Source organism: Oncorhynchus nerka, linkage group LG7 (assembly GCF_034236695.1).
Source record: "Oncorhynchus nerka isolate Pitt River linkage group LG7, Oner_Uvic_2.0, whole genome shotgun sequence".
In the NCBI taxonomy this organism is placed as follows: Eukaryota; Metazoa; Chordata; class Actinopteri; order Salmoniformes; family Salmonidae; genus Oncorhynchus; species Oncorhynchus nerka.
Window position 1 is genome coordinate 22785166 of NC_088402.1, and position 12866 is coordinate 22798031.

General features: G+C 42.2%; 1 protein-coding gene across 2 annotated transcripts in view; it reads left to right on the top strand.

The window, feature by feature from the left end:
- The first annotated feature begins 5173 nt into the window (after positions 1-5173).
- The window catches only part of LOC115131329 (protein tyrosine phosphatase type IVA 3-like), a 63894-nt gene continuing 56201 nt past the window's right edge, over positions 5174-12866 (top strand). Inside the window, exon 1 of one of the 2 annotated variants that reach the window (XM_029662952.2) lies at positions 5174-5451. The gene's annotated coding sequence lies outside the window, so the exon portion shown is untranslated. The remainder of the gene's footprint in view (positions 5452-12866) is intronic. The other variant, XM_029662947.2, reaches the window with a different exon arrangement.

The following is a 12866-nucleotide window of genomic DNA, read 5'->3' on the forward strand; positions in this document are numbered from 1 at the left end:
CTTGTCGGATTCTTGTTTGCTTTGCCCTTGTCCCGTCCTGTCGTAATCTGCCTCTTCATCAGATGCTGCGTGTGAGCAGGTGTCTCTGTCCTCTACGGCCCGCGCCTACCCAGAGGGACCTGCAGTCTGTTGCCGCTAGCCCTGCAATTCTCCTCTACTACTAGAAGGAGGACTCTCCTGCAAAGATAGAGGATTTATGTTTTCCCTGTTTGGACATCTCCTGTAAAGATTGAGGATTTATGTTTTCCCTGTTTGGACATTAAAAGACTCTGTTTCTGTTGAATCGCTGTTGGGTCCTCACTCACCTGCATAACAGCTAATGCCCTCGAAGCCGATGTTGGAGGGTATATTGGCATGGTTTGGCAAATATTGGCCAAAATATCCTCCAAACACTGGCTTCGAGGGCATAATTAAGCAATAAGGCACGAGGATGTGTGATATATGGCCAAAATACATACCACGGCTAAGGGATGTTATAACGCAGGACGCAACGTGGAGTGCCTGGATACAGCCCTTGGCCGTGGTATATTGGCCATACTTTATACCACAAACCTCATAGGTGCCTTATTGCTAGTATACGCTGGTTATCAACGTAATTATAGCAGTAAAAATAAATATTTTGTCATACCCATGGTATAGGTCTGATGTACCACGGCTGTCAGCCAATCAGCATTCAGTGCTTGAAACACCCAGTTTATAATCATTTAAATAGGTCTATGCAACTTCAAATACAAGTTCAAAACGAACATAGGCCATTAGATTTTCGATAGAAAGTGTGTATAGAATAAATATTGTCTATTTAGCCATGGATATCTCTTGATTAGTGTCTGGAAGAAACATGAGGATACAGTACTGCCCCACTATTCCAAAACTGGTTGAATCAACGTTGTTTTCACGTCATTTCGACCCCAAAAATCTATGTGATGACGTTGAATTAACGTGTAAAACTAACTGGATTTGAGAAAAGTCATCAATGCAATGACATTTCGTATTTTTTAATGATTCCACGTCTCTTGTTCTGTTATCTCTTTTTTGTCGAAGTAGCAACAATGCGATACAATGTAACATTTGAGTGGAAGGATCGTGTAATGTCTTGCTACTTTGTAACCACCATGTAGACTACATTATGTCCAAATGTATAGTGGGCGATGGACATTTGCAGCATTGTTGCAATCATTGAAGGCAGAAGTAGGGCCCTAGATAACCAGGAATTGGAAGTTCCTTACTAATTAGGGACCTTAATTCATCAATCAAGTACAAGGGTGAAGCGAAACTCCCAGGGTCTCTGTGGAATGAGTTTGAAACCTTTGCAGTATATGTTCCAAATAAATGTCCCTTGGAAACAGCTGAAGCAAATGCGGCTACTTTGTTGTTATTCTGACTGCACTTTTTGACTGTAAATTAGCCGTAGTTGGTTAGCTAGCAAGTAAGGCATAAGAACGTTGCCAGCAAGTATGGCAATGGTACATTTAGAACAAACGACTGGGTCGCATCCATAGATACAGAAACTGAACGACTGCGTCACGTCTCTAGCAACCGAACCTATAGAATGAACAACCAGCCGGCTTGGTTAGCAACCCTAGATTTGTGTCGGGACTATATATTGTGGAAGGATGAAATAGTATGAATAAATTCATCAAAATAACGTTTTTAACGAAAATATGTCAATTATTTGAATATGTTTGTAACCCGTGGTATAAAAGTGCTAATGCCCTCGAAGCCGATGTTGGAGGGTATATTGGCATGGTTTGGCAAATATTGGCCAAAATATCCTCCAAACACTGGCTTCGAGGGCATAATTAAGCAATAAGGCACGAGGATGTGGGATATATGGCCAAAATACATACCACGGCTAAGGGCTGTTATAACATTGGGAGAGGAATGTACGACCACATTGCCAAGTTGGGCTCCATAAATCACCCTGTTTTATAAATCCAACTGAGATGCAGGGGAGTAGGTGTGTCCAAACGTTTGACTGGTAATGTACCAGTCAAAAGATTGGACACACCTACTCATTTTTACATTGTAGAATAATAGTGAATATACCAACTATGAAATGACACATGGAATCATGTACTAACCAAAAAGTGTTAAACAAATCAAATCGATTTTATATTTGAGATTCTCAACCTGCTTCATGAGGTAGTCACCTGGAATGGGTTTCAAATAACAGGTGTGTTTTGTTAAAAGTTCATTTGTGGAATTAATTAATTTCCTTATTAATGCGTTTGAGCCAATCATTTGCGTTGTGACAAGATAGGGGTAGTATACAGAAGATAGCCATATTTGGTGAAAGACCAAGTCCATATTATTGCAAGAACAGCTAAAATAAGCAAAGAGAAACGACAGTCACTACTTTAAGACATGAAGTTCAGTCAATGCGGAAAATGTCAAGAACCTTGAACGTTTCTTCAAGTGCAGTCGCAAAAACTATCAAGCTCTATGAATGTCTATTACATATTTAGTGGATGCAAATGCCACAGAATTCCTTGTTATACAGAACGTATTAGCTGGGACAATGGAAGAGATGAGTGAGGTGAACATAATTTCAATGAGGTCAGGCTCTATGATGAAACTGGCTCTCATGAGGACCACCACAGGAAAGGAAGACCCAGAGTTACCTCTGCTGCAGAGGACAAGTTCATTAGTCACCAGCCTCAGAAATTGCAGGCCAAATAAATGCGGAAATCTGTCCTTTGGTCTGATGAGTCCAAATTCGCAAATTTTGGTTCCAAGTGCCGTGTCTTTGTGAGATGCAGAGTAGGAGAACAGATGACCTCTGCATGTATGGTTCCCACCATGAAGCATGGAGGGGGAGGTGTGATGGTGTGGGGGTGCTTTGCTTGTGACACTATCAATGATATATTCAGAATTCAAGGCACACTTAACCAGCACGACTACCACAGCATTCTGCAGTGATACGCCATCCCATCTGGTTTGCGCTTAGTGGGACTATGCATTCCAAGTGACTACCTCATGAAGCTGGTTGAGAGAAAACTTTTTTGGTTACTGCATGATTCGATATGTGTTATTTCCTAGTTTTGATTTCTTCACTATTCTACAATGTAGAAAATAGTAAAAACAAAGAAAACCTTGAATGAGTAGGTGTGTCCAAACCTTTGACTGGTACTGTATGTTGATGTTGGGAAAGGTAGGACACTGTAGGACAGGTAGGACACTGTCATTGTAAATACGGGTAGGACACTGTAGGACAATGTAGGACACTGTCATTGTAAATACGAATTTGTTCTTAACTGACTTGCCTATATTAAATAAAGGTTACATTTAAGAAAAATAAATCAATATTATCAGGTAGAACAGAAAACCAGCAGGCTCCTGACCTCGTGGGAGAAGAGTTGAGGACCTGAGCCCTAGGACCATGCCCCATGACTACCTGACATGATGACTCCTTGCTGTCCCTAGTCCACCTGGCCATGCTGCTGCTCCAGTTTCAACTGTTCTGCCTTACTATTAATCGACCATGCTGGTCATTTATGAACATTTGAACATCTTGGCCATGTTCTGTTAGAATCTCCACCCGGCACAGCCAGAAGAGGACTGGCCACCCCACATATGCTCTCTCTAATTCTCTCTTTCTTTCTCTCTCTCGGAGGACCTGAGCCCTAGGACCGTGCCCCAGGACTACCTGACATGATGACTCCTTGCTGTCCCCAGTCCACCTGACTGTGCTGCTGCTCCAGTTTCAACTGTTCTGCCTTGTTCGACCATGCTGGTCATTTATGAACATTTGAACATCTTGGCCATGTTCTGTTATAATCTCCACCCGGCACAGCCAGAAGAGGACTGGCCACCCCACATAGCCTGGTTCCTCTCCAGGTTTCTTCCTAGGTTTTGGCCTTTCTAGGGAGTTTTTCCTAGCCACCGTGTTTCTACACCTGCATTGCTTGCTGTTTGGGGTTTTAGGCTGGGTTTCTGTACAGCACTTTGAGATATCAGCTGATGTACGAAGGGCTATATAAATACATTTGATTTGATTTGAGTACCCCTGGTTTAGACACCTGTCCCTAAAGACAAACAAACTGTGAACAAAAATGTAAATAATCTGTGGATGAGTCAGGGCTAGGTCAAAACTGTGATTTGCAAACATTCCAATGTTATGGCCCTGTGATAAACAATTTGCTGCATGTGAATGGTACAGGTAGCCTCATCAGTAAGCCTTTTGCCCCTGGAAAATGGAACTGATAGACCTAAATGGGCTGCAGTTCTGATAGACCTTCCGGCTCCAGTTTTGTAGAAAGTAGTAGTTGGTTGGTCAGCTATTTTCCACAATCTTTTTTTTTGTTATTTAAATTTCGTTATATACAAAGGGCCTGACCTCATTGAAATTATGTTCACCTCACTCATCTCTTCCATTGTCCCAGCTAATGCGTTCTGTATAACAAGGAATTCTGTGGCATTTGCATCCACTAAATATGTATTAGACATTCACAGAACTATAACATTCGGAAGTGCTGCCTTGCCACTCACAGTTTTAGCCTATAATTCAAAAGCAGATAAACAGGGGACTGTTTTCTAAATGTTTTTTTTCTTGCCTGTGTATAGTTTAGGCAATCCTGCTTTGTATAGCGTTCTCCATCCTAACATTCGATTGAATGTGATTCAACAATTCTTCACTAGATGGAAATGTTGGACAGGAAATGAACTACTGTTCAGCGAAAAGTAACCTCAATTCTAGGACTACACTGAGATATGTTGTAGGCTGATTGATAGGCCAGGGCTGCCAATGCAGTTTCAATACAGCATGCTACTTTAGGTTAACCCTGCAGTGATGTCCAGTCTATAAATCATTTACATTGGTTTTTTATTCATTTTTTCACGACTATGAAGATTGTGTTTTTGGAAAGCTCTAGGTAATATTAAATGGGCTAGGTCTACATGGGCTTGAACCGGCTTGAACTCATCACATTAGTAGACTATAATAGGGCTTCAGAGAAATATAAATTGTCATCTCCAAGTCCTGTGCATTTTACATTTTTTAAATATTTATTTAACTAAGCAAGTATTTTTTTTATTTTTTTTAACTAAGCAAGTCAGTTAAGAACTCATTCTTATTTACAATGAAGGCCTACCCCAGCCAAACCCTAGCTATGCTGGGCCAATTGTGCGCCACCCTATGGGACTCCTAATCACGCCGGTTGTGATGCAGCCTGGAATCTAACCAGGGTCTGTAGTGACGCCTCTAGCACTGAGATGCAGTGCCTTAGACCGATGCGCCACTCGGGAGCCCATCTGGTGGTCCACAGCATAGAGTTTGTGTAGCCCAGTCCAGCCGGCGATTCGAATTCCCGCTATAACGACTTCATGCTTTTGTCCCGAAATCATGCATTCAGAATCTTGACTGACGCACGTAGCTAGTGGGATGAACGTCAGTGCACATGAACCCAATACTCCACCTTGGACCTACCGGTAGTATCAGCAAGAAAACGACTGGTGAGTAAACTACTAATCACAAACCTACACCAGTAGGCTAATAACTTGTTTAGACACTACTCTATTGACAAATAGTCTATTGCCGGCCAGACTGCTGCACATAGATCGAAATATAACGTTATGACAATTTCCAACAGCCATGCGCTGAGATCGCTATGCAATTCATGCGTTCTGCCTGCGACAGTGCTGGGTGTCTTCCTGCTTCTTGGTCAGGGTAGCTTGGCAACATTAGCTATAGCCTATTAAATTAGTGGCAAGCCAGTTTGAAATGATAACGATTGATGCAGACAGTCTAAACATGATTCCACGTCTCTTGTTCTGTTATCTCCTTTTTGTCGAAGTAGCAACAATGCGATACAATGTAACATTTGAGTGGAAGGATCGTGTAATGTCTTGCTACTTTGTAACCACCATGTAGACTACATTATGTCCAAATGTATAGTGGGCGATGGACATTTGCAGCATTGTTGCAATCATTGAAGGCAGAAGTAGGGCAGTTCTTGCAGGTTATTTTATTCTTCAATCATGAAACTAACGTCGATAGTAAGTAAGGTCATTCCATATGATTTCAATCACTTTCTGACTGTGTCCCTTTTGATTTGAACGAAACCTTCCGTAGGCCTACATGTTTGCCCCATAGTAGAAGTGGTCACAAATGTACTTTTTGGACCTGAATGCCAAAACATTCCTGAGATAGAGGTGCTCAAATTGACCCATTTTCAATACCCCATCCATGTCTTCATCACTGAAAAAGATAAACGGTTGATAATAATTTGAAAGCTGACAAACAGGCTTGTTAAACTGTTTTATGATTTATATATATTTTTTAAATTGTCATTAAAAAAACGTTAACAGCAATTATAAAAAAAAGTGTACAAAACATTTTTTAAAACCTGCTCTTTCCATCACATAAATTGACCAGGTGAAAGTTATGAACCCTTATTGATTCCACTGATTAAATCCACTTCAAACAGTGTCGATGAAGAGGAGGAGACGGGTTAAAAAGAGATATAGTTTGTGTCAAGACCTGCGATGCTGCTGGATTTTTCATGCTAAACAGTTTTCCGTGTGTATCAAGAATGGTCCACCACCCAAAGGACATCCAGCCAACTTGACACAACTGTGGGAAGCCTTGGAGTGAACTTGGGCCAGCATCCCTGTGGAATGCTTTCGACACCTTGGACTATTCCCTGATTTATTGAGGCTATTCTGAGGGTAAAGGGGGGGTGGGGGTGTATGTTGTAACTTGGACCCTATTTTACATAAATTGAGGTGTTTGTTGTGCCTGCCATCAGTTGAGACATGGCATACTCTTGAATACAGGGTGGGTGTCATGTTTTGGCTAATAAATGTAGTAACATTTTAAATGGTACCACAAAGATGTTTTTAGGTCCACACATCAGAGAATGTTGACTTGAGTTGGGATATCCATTGTTATAAATTCAACTGTCAATCTTCCATAGGAAACTGATTGAAATAATAGAAATATAGACAATAGAATTTTCGTTACCACTGCGTAAGAGGAGTATGTGGTGCAATTTGTCCTCCAATACAAATTCCGGTGAATAAAGAGTTGGGCTGTTTCTATGTGCTCTTAAATGGTTTACACTTTTACATTGAAATGTGATCTCTACATATACACATTGCTGCATTTCTTTGGGATTCCAGTGAGAATTGCTTGGCCACAGAGCTCTTCTACACATCCACCACGAGAGGGACCTCACAAGGAAGCTATACCAAGTGCTTTGGTCCTACCTGTAGAGCCACTGAGAATTCCCTCTCTTTCGAAAGGGTCCACATGACCCCCTGTCCCCATGCCAGAGACGGGAGCAGTGATTTTCTCCACTCAGTCTAAATGACGTTCGAGATGCTTCCAGACGTCTAGTTGTGGTTGTTTTTGAGGTCTGGTCTTGGCCAGATGCCTGCTGCTCCGTTTAGGACGGGGTCGTATTCAGTAGACGCATAATGGTATAAAATAATGTGAAACAGGGAGATACTACCTTCAACTTTACAATGAGAAACACTTGTTTTTGTTTTCTCTTGTGCCCTAATGGAGCGTTTCCCAAACTCGGTCCTCGAACTTGATGATGAGTTGGCTATTTGAATCAGCTGTGTAGTGCTAGGGCAAAAAACAAACTGTGCGGGAGGCCCCAGGACTGAATTTGGGAAACCCTGCCCTAATGAACACAACCCTGTTATTTTAGCCTAATTTAGCCTGTTTCTGCATTTGTACTCTACATTCAGCTCTGTACCTTTCCAATGAGAAACACGTGTTTTCTTTCTCTTAGTCCCTAATGAACACAACCCCGTATTTAGCCCAGTTGTGAAGTTGCTGCTCAACATCTCGTCTTTCAGAAAATAAACAGCGACTTCCACAAAATCAGTGGGTCGTTCCACCTCAAAGCACAGGAGGATTTTGACTCAGATTGTGTTGGAATTGATTTGTTAGTCAGAAACAGATAAGATTAGTGTTCCTGAAACATTATTTTGTAGAAATATAATTTGATCGGGGAGATTAAGCTAGTTGATTGCACCCAAATGAGTTATTTTAATTTATAGGATTCATATAGTATTAATTAAATATAGTACCTAACATCTAATTCGGACCAAACTTCTTCCTATCATTAAGTAAGACATGGGGAATTCAATAAACTGATCAAAAGCCACCCACAGACCTCCATGCTAATCCAACCCAAACAACTAGTATATAGTATCAGTTCTCTATGTCTGACAAGTAGTATGTAGCTGTGGCTTGGAGTATTGCTTCTTTATACTATGTCATGTATTCCCTGTGAATCTGGTCATTCAGAGAAATTAGCCATTGAAGTCACATGCATTATTTATTATTTACCATAGTAAATGAGTTTGAAATGAACAGAATGTGCCCCCTAGATGCTGCTGTACCTGCCACTCCCTTTTATCGATATTGTCTTTTGTGTTTATTATATAGATCACAACATTTTCTTTGCAACTTTGGGTAGAAAACCAATAGCTTTTGCTCATGATGACAATAAATTGTGTGGTCAACCTCACAATTTAAGACAGTCCTCCATGAAAGCAATTCAGTTTGTCCTTCTCTTAGGCTAAATCTGTGTCCAGGAAACGTCCCCTGTGTGTGTGGTTTATTCCCTTCAAAAAAGTTCTGGATTAGTTGGCCCATTCCTCGTAAACAACTAAACCATTGGGTTATAGCAGTTCTAATGATTTCAATGTTATAGTCTTCAATGGTAAAAGTCCCAAACATACAATGTATAGTGTTTTGTAACGGTATGAGTCGATGTACGCGTGGAAATCTCATTCGCATAATAATAAAAAAGAATACCCATCAAAATCCATCTGTTTAATTAATTGTAAATGCAAGTAATGTTCTAATAATTTGCCTGCCTGCGTCTCTGTCTCTGAGTCTCTCACCAGTTTACCCGTTGCAGCATATCTTTTCCCATTGAATGTCATTTATTGACTTAGGCATCATGAGTCATGACGTCCATCAATTTGCAAACTATTTGTTTTCCACCAAAAGTTTCAAAGACGATGTTGTAATCCATTACATAAACACAATAAACCAGCAAAATAGATGAAAGGGCATCTAGTGGGCAAAAGATGGCACTTTCTCCAACCCCAGCCTAGCGTCACTGATTCTAATAAAAACAGTTTGTCCCCAGCGGTGTTAGTGGTACTCTCTGTGCGTATAACCAGGTATAACAGGACACTAGGGAGGACCTCCTTTAGGGCTGTGTATAAATCAGGCTGGTATGGTGGTGACAACGATGATGATGATGAAGCTAGGCTCTCGTTAGGTGATGCCAGTTTTTGGGCCCCATTTATAAAATGTTCTTAATTTTTATAGGACATTTCAGCGTATTCATTTAGTAAAATATGAGAACATTTTGTTTATATAATGTTACATGCAGAGGATGGGTGGCCGGGTTAACCCCTTGTGCACCACCATTGGGTTGGCTAATTGTTTGTGAGACTGTTTTACTGGAGTCCATGTCTCTCCTTCCTCCCAAAGTGTGCACTTATTCACTTCCCTTCACTGATTTGAAATGACTGATATAAGAAAAATAGTAGAAACTCCCACCAGCCCATGCCTCCACCAATCTAATGCTTTTAGGTTTGTGGGAATTAGTGAACGAGTGCACACTTCAGGAGAAAGGACATATTATTGGGACAACTCTATGCTTGCTGGAAAGGATGTGGAAATTGAAAAGATTGGATGAAGATGACAAGAAGTTGCCATAGTGAAACGTCCCACGGTGGGGTTCGACCTCCCTGCTGTCATCTCACCAGGATTCATTCAAATTGGTCAGATTGCTGTTATCCAATGTATCAGATTCAGACCTTGGTTCAAAATCAAATACTATTTGAAATCTTTCAAATATGTTGAGCGTTTGATCTAGTCTGTCTGGAATGGAAGATGAGCAGGGTTTTGGGACTATTCTATTGGTCCATTAAGCGAGGCAAGCTCAACCAAGTCACATTGAGTAATATGAGAAACAGAGCAGGCTTTTCTAGGTAGGTAGGTGGTAACAGGATGGGGTGTTGGAATGGACTTAGTTCTGTAAGTTTTTTGACAACGCTATGGTTTCAGAATGTACACAACACATGTACACAACACAGCTCCAGGACATTTAGGCTGTTCATGTTTTCTCTGGTTTAACCACAGTCTAATGTCTGACGTCATGCTGTGCCAAGGGTCATTTCCATGTAAAAGCCCCATGAGCACTAATGTGAAGTTCAAATGAAAGCAGACTATTTTTTAAAAATATATTAATTACATATAATTATTTAAACCATTTCCCATCAATGAAAGGAATAAGCATAGGCTTTGATTTCTGGTTTAACAGATGGAAAAGGGTTCTTTATAAAACATCTAGCAGAAAAAGTCTTAAAAGGTATTAGAAATTCATCAAAACACAAAAATGTTGACGTAAAGACCCCTGCCAGTGCCAACTAATTACAATATTTAGATTTAGTTTTGCAGAAACTATCTGTAAGTTTAAGTTCATGAGGAGGGAAGATAATGAAAGGTCACAGAAGTAACAAGTAAATTTAAACCCACCAATTACTTAGTTTTTACTGTTAATAATTTGGATTAGGATTTATTAAGTGATTAACCTTTTACTACAGTGGGCTAAATCAGGGTCACACAGAGAATTTCTTGGTAGTCTTAAACAAATCTACTTTAAAACAAAAGTATACACCTCTCCCACATGGTTATGAGCTTAATTTGAGAAGACACATGTACCATGTCAGATATAGAGTTGAAATGTATTACATTTTGAGTTTGCATCCCAATATTACACTTTATATACATCACAGAAGATCAATATATATAACAAAACCATTTGACATATAAACACCAGATTTTGGCTGGTTTTTATACGTAGAAATATGTAACATTCCACCCATGCAACTAGGAATACATAGTAGTCACACACCACAGTTGGGTCACCTGCTACTTTACTCCCTTCCACTGGCATACTGTTATGTTCACCTCAAAGTTTTCTTTCTTTTTCTGTCACATGGTGGTCAATGCAAGAGTGTGAAAACAGTCTGGACAACCCCCTCCCCTCTCTTTCCTTTGTCTCTCTTCTCTCTCTCCCCCTGTCTCTATCTCTCTGTCTCTCTCTCTCTCTCTCTCCCCCTGTCTCTCTCTCTCTCTCTCCCCCTGTCTCTCTCTCTGTTTCTCTCTCTCTCTCCCCCTGTCTCTCTCTCTCTCTCTCTCCCCCTGTCTCTCTGTCTCTCTCTCTCTCTCCCCCTGTCTCTCTCTCCCCCTGTCTCTCTCTCCCCTGTCTCTCTCTCCCCCTGTCTCTCTCTCCCCCTGTCTCTGTCTCTCTCTCTCTCTCTCTGTCTCTCTCTCTCTCTCTCTCCCTGTCTCTCTCTCTCTCTCTCTCCCTGTCTCTCTCTCTCTCTCTCCCTGTCTCTCTCTCTCTCTCCCCCTGTCTCTCTCTCTCTCTCCCTGTCTCTCTCTCTCTCTCCCCCTGTCTCTCTGTCTCTCTCTGTCTCTCTCTCTCTCTCCCACTGTCTCTCTCTCTCTCTCCCCCTGTCTCTCTCTCTCTCTCCCCCTGTCTCTCTCTCTCTCTCCCACTGTCTCTCTCTCTCTCTCCCACTGTCTCTCTCTCTCTCCCACTGTCTCTCTATCTCTCTCTCTATCTGTCTCTCTCTATCTCTCTCTCTCTCTCTCTCTCTCTCTCTCTCCCTCTCTCTCTCCCCCTCTCTCTCTCTCTCTCCCCCTGTCTCTTCTCTCTCTCTCTCTCTCTCTGTCTCTTCAAATAAAATAAAATAACATTTATTTATATAGCCCTTCGTACATCAGCTGATATCTCAAAGTGCTGTACAGAAACCCAGCCTAAAACCCCAAACAGCAAGCAATGCAGGTGTAGAAGCACGGTGGCTAGGAAAAACTCCCTAGAAAGGCCAAAACCTAGGAAGAAACCTAGAGAGGAACCAGGCTATGTGGGGTGGCCAGTCCTCTTCTGGCTGTGCCGGGTGGAGATTATAACAGAACATGGCCAAGATGTTCAAATGTTCATAAATGACCAGCATGGTCGAATAATAATAAGGCAGAACAGTTGAAACTGGAGCAGCAGCACAGTCAGGTGGACTAGGGACAGCAAGGAGTCATCATGTCAGGTAGTCCTGGGGCACGGTCCTAGGGCTCAGGTCAGTTGAAACTGGAGCAGCAGCATGGCCAGGTGGACTGGGGACAGCAAAGAGTCATCATGTCAGGTAGTCCTGGGGCATGGTCCTAGGGCTCAGGTCAGTTGAAACTGGAGCAGCAGCATGGCCAGGTGGACTGGGGACAGCAAGGAGTCATCATGTCAGGTAGTCCTGGGGCATGGTCCTAGGGCTCAGGTCCTCCGAGAGAGAGAAAGAAAGAGAGGAGGAGAGAATTAGAGAACGCACACTTAGATTCACACAGGACACCGAATAGGACAGGAGAAGTACTCCAGATATAACAAACGGACCCTAGCCCCCCGACACATAAACTACTGCAGCATAAATACTGGAGGCTGAGACAGGAGGGGTCAGGAGACACTGTGGCCCCATCCGAGGACACCCCCGGACAGGGCCAAACAGGAAGGATATAACCCCACCCACTTTGCCAAAGCACAGCCCCCACACCACTAGAGGGATATCTTCAACCACCAACTTACCATCCTGAGATAGTAAGTCTCCCTCTCGCTCTCTCTCTCCCTCTCGCTCTCTCTCTCCCTCTCGCTCTCTCTCTCCCTCTCGCTCTCTCTCTCTCTCTCTCTCTCTCTCTCCCTCTCTCTCCTCTCTCTCTCTCTCCCTCTCTCTCTCTCTCTTCTCTCTCCCTCTCTCTCTCTGTCTCTTCTCTGTCTCCCCCTCTCTCTCTGTCTCTTCTCTGTCTCCCCCTCTCTCTCTGTCTCTTCTCTGTCTCCCCTCTC